The sequence below is a fragment of the Cebidichthys violaceus genome, unplaced genomic scaffold, assembly GCF_023349555.1.
Source record: "Cebidichthys violaceus isolate CVI_PGR_0920_01 unplaced genomic scaffold, fCebVio1.0.p SCAF_3, whole genome shotgun sequence".
Classification (NCBI taxonomy): Eukaryota; Metazoa; Chordata; class Actinopteri; order Perciformes; family Stichaeidae; genus Cebidichthys; species Cebidichthys violaceus.
Window position 1 is genome coordinate 902,747 of NW_027176483.1, and position 12,048 is coordinate 914,794.

The 12,048-nt window shown below is 39.2% G+C and overlaps 1 long non-coding RNA gene across 1 annotated transcript; it reads left to right on the forward strand.

Moving 5' to 3' along the window:
• Window positions 1–1,061: 1,061 nt before the first annotated feature.
• LOC137881666 (uncharacterized) lies at window positions 1,062–6,376 on the forward strand. The gene is made up of 3 exons (XR_011103876.1): window positions 1,062–1,170; window positions 4,507–4,677; window positions 5,811–6,376. It is a non-coding gene; the product is annotated as an uncharacterized lncRNA (long non-coding RNA).
• Window positions 6,377–12,048: the final 5,672 nt, after the last annotated feature.

Here is a 12,048-nt window from a genome sequence, read left to right on the forward strand (position 1 = left end):
TTACTTTGTCTCTTTGTAGTTGTTTTGTGTCTCTTTGTAGTTGTTTTGGCCCTTTTCATAGTGGTTACAAGTCTCTTTGTTGTCTCTTTGTTGTCGCTTTGTGCCTCTTTGTAGTCATTGTTCTGTCTCTCTGCAGGTGTTTTGCATCTCTTTGAAGTGGATTTGTGTCTCTTTGTGTCTCTTTGTGGTCATTTTGAGTCTCTTAATGGTTGTTTTGGTCTATTTGTAGCCTATTTGTGTCTCTTTGAGAGTCTTCCTGGTTCGTACGTGTCTCTTTGAGAGACATTTTGCAAGTGAAGGCTGGGGGGGGGGGGGGGGGGCCCTGAAACTTTGGGAGTCCCAAGCTTGTGTCTCGTAGATCCGTTCAGTTATCCATCCATGCTGATAGCGTGCTGATGTGTTGCAGGTATGTGTGTGTCTTTGCTGTGTGTGTGTGTGTGTGTGTGTGTGTGTGTGTGTGTGTGTAGGATTAGTCTCTGCTCCTACATGGATCCTACTTTAGGCTCGTTTCATGTCTTAATTATGAGACACTTCCAATGCGGCTGTGATCATTTGGGAAACGTTCCTGCAGTCAGGCTGCTGCTCTGGATGTTTGCACATTGTTAAGCTGGAGGTTGTTTTACGAATAATGAGCTGCAGCAGGGAATAAGTCATTTTGAGATTTAGCAGCTGTTTAGGGAATAGAGGTTTTAACGCAGGATTTGTCGTAATAACATTGACATAACACTCTGTGGTAATGATCTGCAAAAGTCTCTGGCACCAACATGAAGGACGCTCCCCCGTTGTTCTGCGGAGGACGATCCACATCCCGACGGTGCAGGAAACTAGGCTGGCAACTTCAGAGACTCAACACGGGAGGAAGGGAGGAGGAGGAGGAAGGAGGAGGAAGGAGGAGGAAGGAGGAGGAAGGAGGAGGCAGGCTGACCATTTGTACGCAGAGTCTGGTCTCGCTCTCCAGCAGTGAAATGGTTTGTCTGCCTCGGTAGAAGAGCGTTGTCCTGTCAGCAGATCCCAAAGCAGCCTCCAGCGGGAGCGACGGCGGCTCCGTTGTTAGTCGGTGTGAAGTTTGAGACGCGTTTCCTCACATGAGAGTCCAGGCAACGCGTTGATGGGTTTGAATCACAGACTGTCTGTCAGAAGTGGACGGAGTCGTCGTGACGACACTCATTGGTTTGAGTACTGATGTTTTGAAGCCTCTAGCCTCTAATCCTCAAGACTTTTCTATGTCAATGTTTACTTATAAGTGTTAAACCAAAGGTATAATTACTACATAATATGACAGAACATGTTAGCTTGAGGACTGTGCCAGGAGCGGGGGAAGGATACATGCTGGCTGTGTGAGGTGTTTGACCAGAACAATGGGTCATAGGCCAAGGGGGGAGGGGCTTATTGGATTTCAGCCAATCATTGAGCTGATCGATGGGGGTGAGACTTGACTCGAACCAGCTGATTTTTTGTTTTTTGGGAGACATGCGGCCTTCCTTACAAATAATCATTTTGATCATTTTGTTGTTGAAATATTCCGATGAACTAGTATCTGATGATGTCGATCAAAGAACCGTAGAATTAAATGTTCACGTTTTACGTTCCTGCAAACCACGCATACGTTAAACTTCAACGTTTCTGCAGCAAAATGACGTCACGTTTCATATCCACATTTCTAAATGATAATAACGCTTAATGGTGAGGTTTAGTGAGCTCACGTTAATGTAGTAAGAACGTTACTGTGGACACCGGAGTATCCGCTGCCATTATATCCATTAAATATAATGGCATTAAATGACTCATTTACTAAAGTCATAATAGAAAAGTATTCTTTTTTATTTCTATTTTTAAACAACAAAACAGATCAAATCAGGAAATCAACAAACACATACAGTCAAATTAAACAACAAAGACTTTGACAAAGACAAAATAAACAATAATAAAATAAAACAGAGAATGCTGACTGAGCAAATCTATATATTCTAGAAGTCTCAACTCGCAGCATCGGCAAAGATTTACGCCGATCGTAACGGACTTGAAGTTGGTTTGATGAAGACTCTTCCCTTGTTGGTAGCAGCCAACGAGGTGGTGTCACGCTAACACCACCTCTTTACTTCATCATTCTACTGTCAGTGTTTAAAGAAGCCTCAAATAAACCTGGAGCGACACTCTCCTTGTGTCTCCCTGTGCTTCGAGGGAATTACAATGAAACCTCGTCCTGTCCATCAAAACGCCAGAGAGCGACGAGGCGAGTTCAAAGCGTCAGCGTCGGTAACGCTCCGAGCTTTTCATCAAAGGGCTGATAGATGACAAAAGACACAAAAAAGACACAAAAAAGAGTTTTAAAGTGGTCTAAGAAGACGGCTTCTGGAAAGGTTTTCCAAAAGTATTCTACTGTGAATGCTCACTACTGTGGGGTGTGCAGTAAATGGCCCTTTTCATAGTGGTTGCAAGTCTCTTTGTTGTTGCTTTGTGCCTCTTGGTGGTCGTTTTATGTTTATTTTTGACCCCTTTGCATCTCGTAGCCTATTTGTGTCTCTTTGTGGTTGTTTTTGTGGTCTATTTGTAGCCTATTTGTGTCTCTTTGTGGTTGTTTTTGTGGTCTATTCGTAGCCTATTTGTGTCTCTTTGTGGTTGTTTTTGTGGTCTATTCGTAGCCTATTTGTGTCTCTTTGTGGTTGTTTTTGTGGTCTATTTGTAGCCTATTTGTGCCTCTTTGTGGTTGTTTTTGTGGTCTATTTGTAGCCTATTTGTGCCTCTTTGTGGTTGTTTTTGTGGTCTATTCGTAGCCTATTTGTGCCTCTTGGTGGTTGTTTTTGTGGTCTATTTGTAGCCTATTTGTGCCTCTTGGTGGTTGTTTTTGTGGTCTATTTGTAGCCTATTTGTGCCTCTTGGTGGTTGTTTTTGTGGTCTATTCGTAGCCTATTTGTGCCTCTTGGTGGTTGTTTTTGTGGTCTATTTGTAGCCTATTTGTGCCTCTTTGTGGTTGTTTTTGTGGTCTATTTGTAGCCTATTTGTGCCTCTTGGTGGTTGTTTTTGTGGTCTATTTGTAGCCTATTTGTGTCTCTTTGTGGTTGTTTTTGTGGTCTATTTGTAGCCTATTTGTGCCTCTTGGTGGTTGTTTTTGTGGTCTATTTGTAGCCTATTTGTGCCTCTTGGTGGTTGTTTTTGTGGTCTATTTGTAGCCTATTTGTGCCTCTTGGTGGTTGTTTTTGTGGTCTATTCGTAGCCTATTTGTGCCTCTTGGTGGTTGTTTTTGTGGTCTATTTGTAGCCTATTTGTGCCTCTTTGTGGTTGTTTTTGTGGTCTATTTGTAGCCTATTTGTGCCTCTTGGTGGTTGTTTTTGTGGTCTATTTGTAGCCTATTTGTGTCTCTTTGTGGTTGTTTTTGTGGTCTATTTGTAGCCTATTTGTGCCTCTTGGTGGTTGTTTTTGTGGTCTATTTGTAGCCTATTTGTGCCTCTTGGTGGTTGTTTTTGTGGTCTATTTGTAGCCTATTTGTGCCTCTTGGTGGTCGTTTTATGTTTATTTTTGACCCCTTTGCATCTCGTAGTTGATTCGTGTCTCTTTGTGGTTGTTTTGAGAGTCTTGCTGGTCGGTACGTGTCTCTTTGAGAGACATTTTGCAGGTGAAGGCCGGGGAGCCGCTGACAGTCTGGCCTCCTGACACCTCTGTGGTGTCTGCAGTAACTGTTTGGACGCATTGTCTCCTGAGAGAAAGTCCCGTCCATCTACCTTAAAGTACTTGTGAGACAAAAACCCAAACGTTATCAGGGAGAAAACTGATGTTGTGTTTGTGTTGTGTCTTGTAGGATAATGTTCAGGAGAGGAGAGTGTTTATGTCTCCACACAGACGAGCTTGACTGCAGTCACGTGACGCTGATCTAAACCCGTGGAGGGAACACAGGGTTCAGGTCTTCAGCGGTATCTCGTCACTGGGAACAGCTTCCTCCCTCATTCCTCTGGCTCTGAGTTTGAATTGCCTCCCTGGATGATTTAGAGCAAACGTTGTGCGGGTCAGAGGGCAAACCGTCTGTGTGGTATCCACAGAGGAAGGTTTGGGTTCATTCTGCAGTCCGCTGTGATCTTCTTCTGTGTGGCCTCCAGTCCGGTACTCCAACATTTCTAGACATTTACAGTATTTTTGACATTTCAGTTGACTGCTGTTAACCTTCAGCTGGAGTGCTGCACACAGAGGGAGTAAGTGGGCTGGAGTTGTCGTAGCTAAAAGGGCTAAAGGGCTAAAGGGCTAAAGGGCTAAAGGGCACTCCGACTGACAGCCCAGCAGAGGAATGTGCAGGAAAACATGAGGAAAGTTTCCTCAAACCACCAGAGAGACACAAGATGTTAAGACTCTGTCTCTACAACCTGCCAGTTGTCTGTCAGCCTCTTCTTCTGCTGTGCTGCTATTTTTATCTGCTTTTCCCACAATCCACCTCTCTGCCTTTGGCCGGGCGGAGAAGGGAGTCGGGGGAACCGAGCCGGACGGAATTTGATCGGAATCTTCTTCTGTTCCTGTCAGAGCCGGAGTGTTTGTTGGCAATACCACAGGGAGGAGGTTAGGCATGAACACAGCTGGAACTAGTGTGGAAAGAAGATTACAACATGAACATGTATGAAGACGACATCCAGAGGGACAGTGAGCGCTGCATCTCAGGACAAGTTTATTTCTACAGCACATTTCAACAACGAGGTAATTCAAAGTGCTTCACATAAAACCATTGAAAACATCAAAACATAAAGCAAAAGAAAAGATTTAAAAACAATAAAGAACAGTCATTAAAACACTAAAAAGCAGTGTAATAAATAAGATACTGTAGTAAAATGCAGAAATGGATTAATATCCTTGAATCTGGTTCAATCAAAGGCAGCAAACATAACAGTCTTCAGTCTGGATCTAAAGGAGCTGAGGGTCTCTGCAGACCTGCAGCTTTCTGGGACTTTGTTCCAGATATGTGGAGCAGAAGAACTGAATGCTGCTTCTCCATGTTTAGTTCTGACTCTGGGACAGGAAGTAGACCGGTCCAGACCACCTGAGGGGTCAGGATGGTTCATAAGGTAGCAGCAGATCCCTAAACCATTCAGTGCTTTATAAACCAACAGCAGGATCTTAAAGTCAAGTCTTTGTTGGACAGGAAGCCAGTGAAGACCTCAGAACTGGAGTGATGTGATCCACTTTCTTGGTCTTAGTGAGGACTCTGAATCAGCTGCAGCTTTCTGATTGACTTTTTACAGAGACCTGTGAACACACCGTTACAGTAGTCCAGTCTACTGAAGACACATGATGGACAAGTTGAGACATAAGTCCTCTAGTCCTTGATATGTTCTTCAGGTGATAGGAGGCTGGAACCTCCATCGTAGGACTGAAGACTCAGAGCTAACCCTGAAGCTACCGCTTTAACCCCGAACCCTGCTTCGTAGTGCAGGACCTCAGGGGGCTTCATGGTGTAAACTATCCACAGATAAAATATAAATTATAAATAAAATATAAAATATAAATAAAATAAAATACAAATAAAATACAAATAAAATATAAAATATAAAATATAAAATATAAATAAAATAAAATACAAATAAAATATAAATTATAAATAAAATATAAATAAAATAAATTACAAATAAAATATAAATAAAATAAATTGATCATGGTATAAAAAATAATAATTGAAAAATAATAAATAAAATACAAATAAACACTAAAACCAGCATCACAAAAAAACGCAAAAGAATCAGAAATAATAATAATCAATAGTAACAAAAACATAACATTATAAAACACTACATGAAAGCCAGAATGAATAGATGCTTTTATTTTTCTATTTTCAGCTCCTCTCAGATGCTGATCTAACGTCGTGCAGCTGAAAGAGAAGAACCAGAGGATCATCAACATGTTAGAAGAAGAATCAACAGGAAAGACTTTAGAAAGTAGAGGACACATCTATGGTATATAGGACATGTAGTATTGATAAATGTCTCTAATGGAGCTTCTGTAAATGAAACTTGGAGATAAAAGACCGTTTTCTAAAGGACAGCTACGTCACACTGAAGGATCTGTTGGTGAGCCACACATTCATTTTCGTGAGGCTCATTTGCATTTAAATGGGCTAATTTAGCTCCAAATGTCCTTTAGAGGATCTGATTGAAATAGGTGTGAATAGCACAGAAAGGTGCGCTTCACTGTCTGAGGTTCGTTTACACGATGAAAAATCCTTCCATGAATTTGCCCCTCAGTGTTCCTGGTCCTCCAAACCCTCACGATGTCCTCGTTGTCTCGTCACATTCATGGAGTTGAACAGATTGGGACATTTTGAGACGTCCGACACTCACCGTCCTGCAGGACCAGAATCTGTAGATTATGTCTCCTGTAAGATTCTAGAGAGAGCTGTTGGATACATTTCATTAAATACACATTCAAACAGCAAACACAGACGTTTATTATCACTAAAACTCTGTGTTCTCACAGACCGTCACAGCAGCAGGTTAGATCGCATCATTTTAACTTGTGATTGCTCCACTGAAGGAACCGGACCAGTGAGAACTGGTCCAGTGAGAACTGGGTCCGGTCCCAGCAGGACTTCAGGAGACAGAGGCAGAAGCATTTCCTTCTCTCTCAGAAAATTAGTCCTGCTTCCTGCAGAGCGGTTTGAACCTGCATGGAGCTCCAGCAGGGAACGAAGAACCAACAAATGAAGACCACGTCGGGACGTGTTGAGTTCAGTAAGTGATCCAAAGTGAGTCAAACAGACCAGAAAGCTTTAGGGGCGGGGCTACACGCTGAATGACAGGTCTCTACGTCGCTCCTCCTCAGTCCAGATGTGGTCACTTCCTGTTCACTGGCTGATAAGGAAGCGAAGCGAACTCAAGGCTTCAAAACATCAGTCCATAAACCAACGAGGTGACGTCACGACGACTACGACAGTTTAAGTCTTTATGTTGACAAGAGTGCAGAAAGATTCATAATGAATAGAACATTCATAATGAATAGAACATTTATAATGAATAGAACATTTATAATGAGGGAGTCACATACGTGGACTATCTGTAGTCTTGTGATTCCTCGTTAGAGATGTTCTAAAGATCCGGATGAAAGGCTCACGAGTCCCACAGACCAGTCGATGGCTGGACCGGGCAGCTCAGCTCAGTGTGAGCTGCTGCTGCTGCTGCTGGTCTACTTTCAGACAACTCCATTTAAAAGAAGAAGCAGAAAACAGCCCGCAGATTAAGAGAGAGAGAGATAATGTATTCCGTTTGAGCAGCAGACCTCACAATCATTTCTAGGAAACAACCTCGGTGTCGTGTTCTCCCCGTGAAGTTATTGTAATCATCTTTCTCTCTAACAAAGGGACGGACGACGCTTCCATTCTGAAGCCTCAACGATGAAGAACGTGTGTTGTGTTGTACTGTTACTGCAATACCAAAACACAGAGAAATACCAGTGATTCTGCTCTGTTGTTTTATGTTTCAGGTGTTTTAAAGTCATTTTAAAGAGTCTAATGTCGGAGAACACCAGTGGCTGCATTAACCAAGAGTTGAACTAATCATGCATCATGTATTAGTGTTACCGACGGTTACAGTCTGCTGTAATCATCATTTATTCAATGCTTTTCATCCACACAACAGCATTGAAATCTTTATTTACCTCTTTTGTTTCTAATTTCCTACATTTCTTATTTTTCTTTTTTATTCATGCACTAAACCTATTATTCATAATCTTTTCTTGAACATAACTAAGTGTTTTCCTGTGAAGACAGAGGTTTATTTTGAAAAGACTGGATTCATGTTACGTCGTTGTAGGTCAGGAAGAAAAGTTAGAGACTTTAGAAACTACTATTTCCAAGAATACGATGAGTCTCCTCTCCCAACATGCGTAAACTGACTATATGAAAAGTCATTAAGGCTAATACTTAAACATGATATTAGTTATTAACATTTATCAGAGAGAAGCACAACATCGTTAAAATGCGGTCGCTCAGTCAGGAAGTCATTTCACGCTGAAGACAAGTCAACACAAAGACGTGCAGCTAATCTTCTTCCTCCAGCATGATTCCTGTCGGCTCTGAATGAGACCTTCAGCCACGTCTAATGAGGCCGTTGCACAGAATTGCTGTTGTGTTATAAACATACGGAGGTACAATACTCGCACCTTTGTTTAAACGCCGTGCGTAGAAAACATAAACATGAAGCCCGATCACCGCGTCGGTGGAATCACGTCCAGTAAATACGCAGGAACTTTATTTACGCTCTCATTGAAACTCACAATATGTAATGTTCTGTCTCACTCTCAACGATAAAAGACGGTTTGATTTGACATTTTCTGCCACTGAACTTTGTAAACAAACATCAGAGCGTCGTCGCACAAACACATTTCCCAGGAGCCCCTGCTCTGTATTCGGGTCACTCTGCGTTTCAACGCGTTCGTGTTTCTGCTGTTGTTGACATTTCATAATTGACGCTTTGACCTTTAGGTGTCAGCTTCCTGTCCGTCCTCTCGTTAGGAGGACCGTCACGCTGTCACGGGAAATCTGCCCGACACCGACTGCATACCGACAGTCAACTCACATCTCTGTGTGTGTGTGTGTGTGTGTGTGTGTGTGTGTGTGTGTGTGTGTATGTGTGTGTGTGTGTGTGTGTGTGTGTGTGTGTGTGTGTGTGTGTGTGTGTGTGATGGACTACAGTTGTCGGTTGGAGGATGAGCAGCAGTGGATCAATGTCAGCGTTCGTCAGATCTGACAGAGCTTCAGACTGAGAAAATTTTGAATTAAAGTCATTATAATGACTGTTAATTAAAAGGTAATAAGGCATTTATAAGTGCTTATAAGATGCTTATTAATTCTAGTTATTAAGAATGAATTAATTACAGCATTCTAAACACTACTGGTAGATTATAAGGCATTTGAAATCACTTGCTAACAGTTTGTAGACGTTTGTATGAGCGTTGCTAAAAGCCTAATTGTTAAAGCATTACAAAAACATTCCTCAAGTTTGAATAAACCCATTTAATCATTGTTAAACCTTTACTAACATTTAGTTTGTTGCTTTATTAAGAATAACACACGTTTTTTTATGCACTTATTAACAGTTAACTACACTTTCTGCAGGTACCGGATCTACAACGTGAACAATGTCTTATTACAGTTACTTGTTGTCTCCGTTAAACTTCTCTTTTTTATGTGAACATGCAGCCACAAAGAGAAATGTTCTATTAAACATATATATATATATATATGTATATATATATACGTATATATATATATACGTATATATATATATATATATATATATATATATATATATACGTATATATATATATATATACGTATATATATATATATATACGTATATATATATATATATATACGTATATACGTATATATATACGTATATATATACGTATATACGTATATATATATATATATATACGTATATATATATATATATATACATATATATATATACATACGTATATATATATATACATATATATATATATATATATATATATATACGTATATACGTATATATATATATACGTATATATATATATATACGTATATATATATATATATATATACGTATATATATATATATATATATATATACGTATATACGTATATATATATATATATATACGTATATATATATATATATATACGTATATATATACGTATATATATATATATATATATATATATACGTATATATATATATATATATATACGTATATATATATATATATATATATATACGTATATATATATATATATATATACGTATATATATACGTATATATATATACGTATATATATATATATATATACGTATATATATATATATATATACGTATATATATATATATACGTATATATATATATATATATATATATATATATACGTATATATATATAGCCTCAAAAAGGCTGTTGACAAGAACAGTAGAACTATTTGTCCAGTTAACTGTTTATTATAAAATACATTCTGAAAAACATCAAAAATCACAAATCACATCATCAAAAAAAGTGCAACTGTGACATATTTGTAACATATTTTGTCATTTCTAATATAAATTGACATCAATGTTGAAAGAATAATTGTACAATTTTTTTTTCAGGCTTTGTTTTATAGAACGTTCTCTTTGTGGCCGCATCTTAAATATGTAAATACATATTAATGTCAATATATGAATGAACCTGCAGACCTTTGCAGCTTGTGGTATTTAGATGTAATCTAATAAAGACAAAAACAACTTAAAATGAGCTAAAACCTGTTAATTATTGTTTAATAAAGGATTTATTAAGACATTGTTCTGCCTTTAGATCCGGTACCTACCTAACTGTTAATAACTGCATAGTTAACTGTTAATAAATGCATAACAAAGGATGTATTGATCTTAAAAAGTAACAAAAAATGTTTAGTAAAGGCTTGAAAATGATAAAACATAATAAGGTAAGTTAGTTAAACTGAATAAATGTGTTTGTAATGCTAATTTGAAACAATCTTAAGACTTTTATGAACATTCTTAAGCAGTCGATAAACTGTGAACAAGTGCAAATGAATGCCTTAACATCTCACAACAAACGTGTTTATAATTCTATTATTAACACTTTATAGAATGTCTTTGGTGTTCTAAAACAAAATGGTACAAAAGTGAGAAAAAAAATGTTTTTATTGAATTCTGTTTGGAGTTTTTTTTTCCATCAATCAACGAGTGACTGAGAAATATGAAACACGTTGTTTAAATCACTGATTTGATGATTCCAGTTGGTCAGACTGAAAACAGATATTTGAACACATATTATTAGGAACTTATGATGTTTTTTTTGAGTTTGAGTGAACAGAATGTTTAAAAACTCCTACACTGTATTCATTTTACATCACACATATTTCCACTTCCAATACTTTGACAAAGAATAGAACAGAAGATGGAATAACAGAATAACAGTGCTGAACAATAAAGCTCATTTTCAGTGACGTTTTTGGAACATATTTGATCATCTCTGGAGTAATATTTCAGAATACGAACGAGGCCTTAAATGTTGAAGTGCAGTTTTAATAAGTCTGATGGACGTGTCCCACTTTGTCCCACTTTGTCCCCACACATCAGGTTTAAATAATGCCTCTCCTCTCTTCCTCCCTCTGTGTTGTTCTCGCCTCTTGAGGCTAAAAGTCGTCACGCTGTGTCAGCCGCTCGAACCTCGCCGGCAAGAAGACTGTGGAGCAGAACTTCAGAGATGATGATGAATATGACCAAATAAATGCTATTAGAGTCAAATAGCCCATACAGCAGGGTATGCTTTAGGGCGGGGCTACCTTTGTGATTGACAGGTCTCTACCACGACGTTGTCCGGTCTGAGAGTTTTCCGTGTTTTCGTCTTACAACTTTAACCCTTTCACATCTTGAAAGTTAACATTTTAGTCGCCTAAAAATGCCTTGCTCAGCATTCAGTTGTACTCTGGCTGTGGGTCGTCCTTCAATCAAAAGACCGGCGGTTCGATCCCCAGCTCTGCTAGTTCAAGACACTCAACCCCTACATTGTATGAATGATTAGACCGTCCTGCCATCAGTGTAAGAATGGGTGAATGAACATGTAGTGTTAAAGCTTTGAGCGGTCGGAAGAGACAACCACCCTCTCCTGTCACTTCTGGTTGCAAAAAAAAACAAGATGGCGACGACCATTAACCAACATGGCGACGACCAAAATGCCAAACTCGAGTTGTCAAAACAGCATTCCTCAAACCAATGGGTGACGTCACGGTGACTACGTCCACTTCTTGTACACAGTGTACACAGTTCTCACCGTTTGTCTTTATAGCTATGAAAAGTAATGTGCTATGATTCGTACACAACCCACGGACTCGTGAGCCAGAGCTGCTTCTGAGGAAGTCAGGTGACGTCGTATAAAAAAGCGATGAAGTCCATGAAAGATAGCGGTCGGGGTGGATGGGCAGGTCGAACAACCACAGGACCTTCACCCAGGAGACCGCTGTCCGTGTCCTGTGTGAAACCAAAAGACACATTGACTTATTTCAATGATGTAACAAACGGACTTATTTTGAACCACAACAT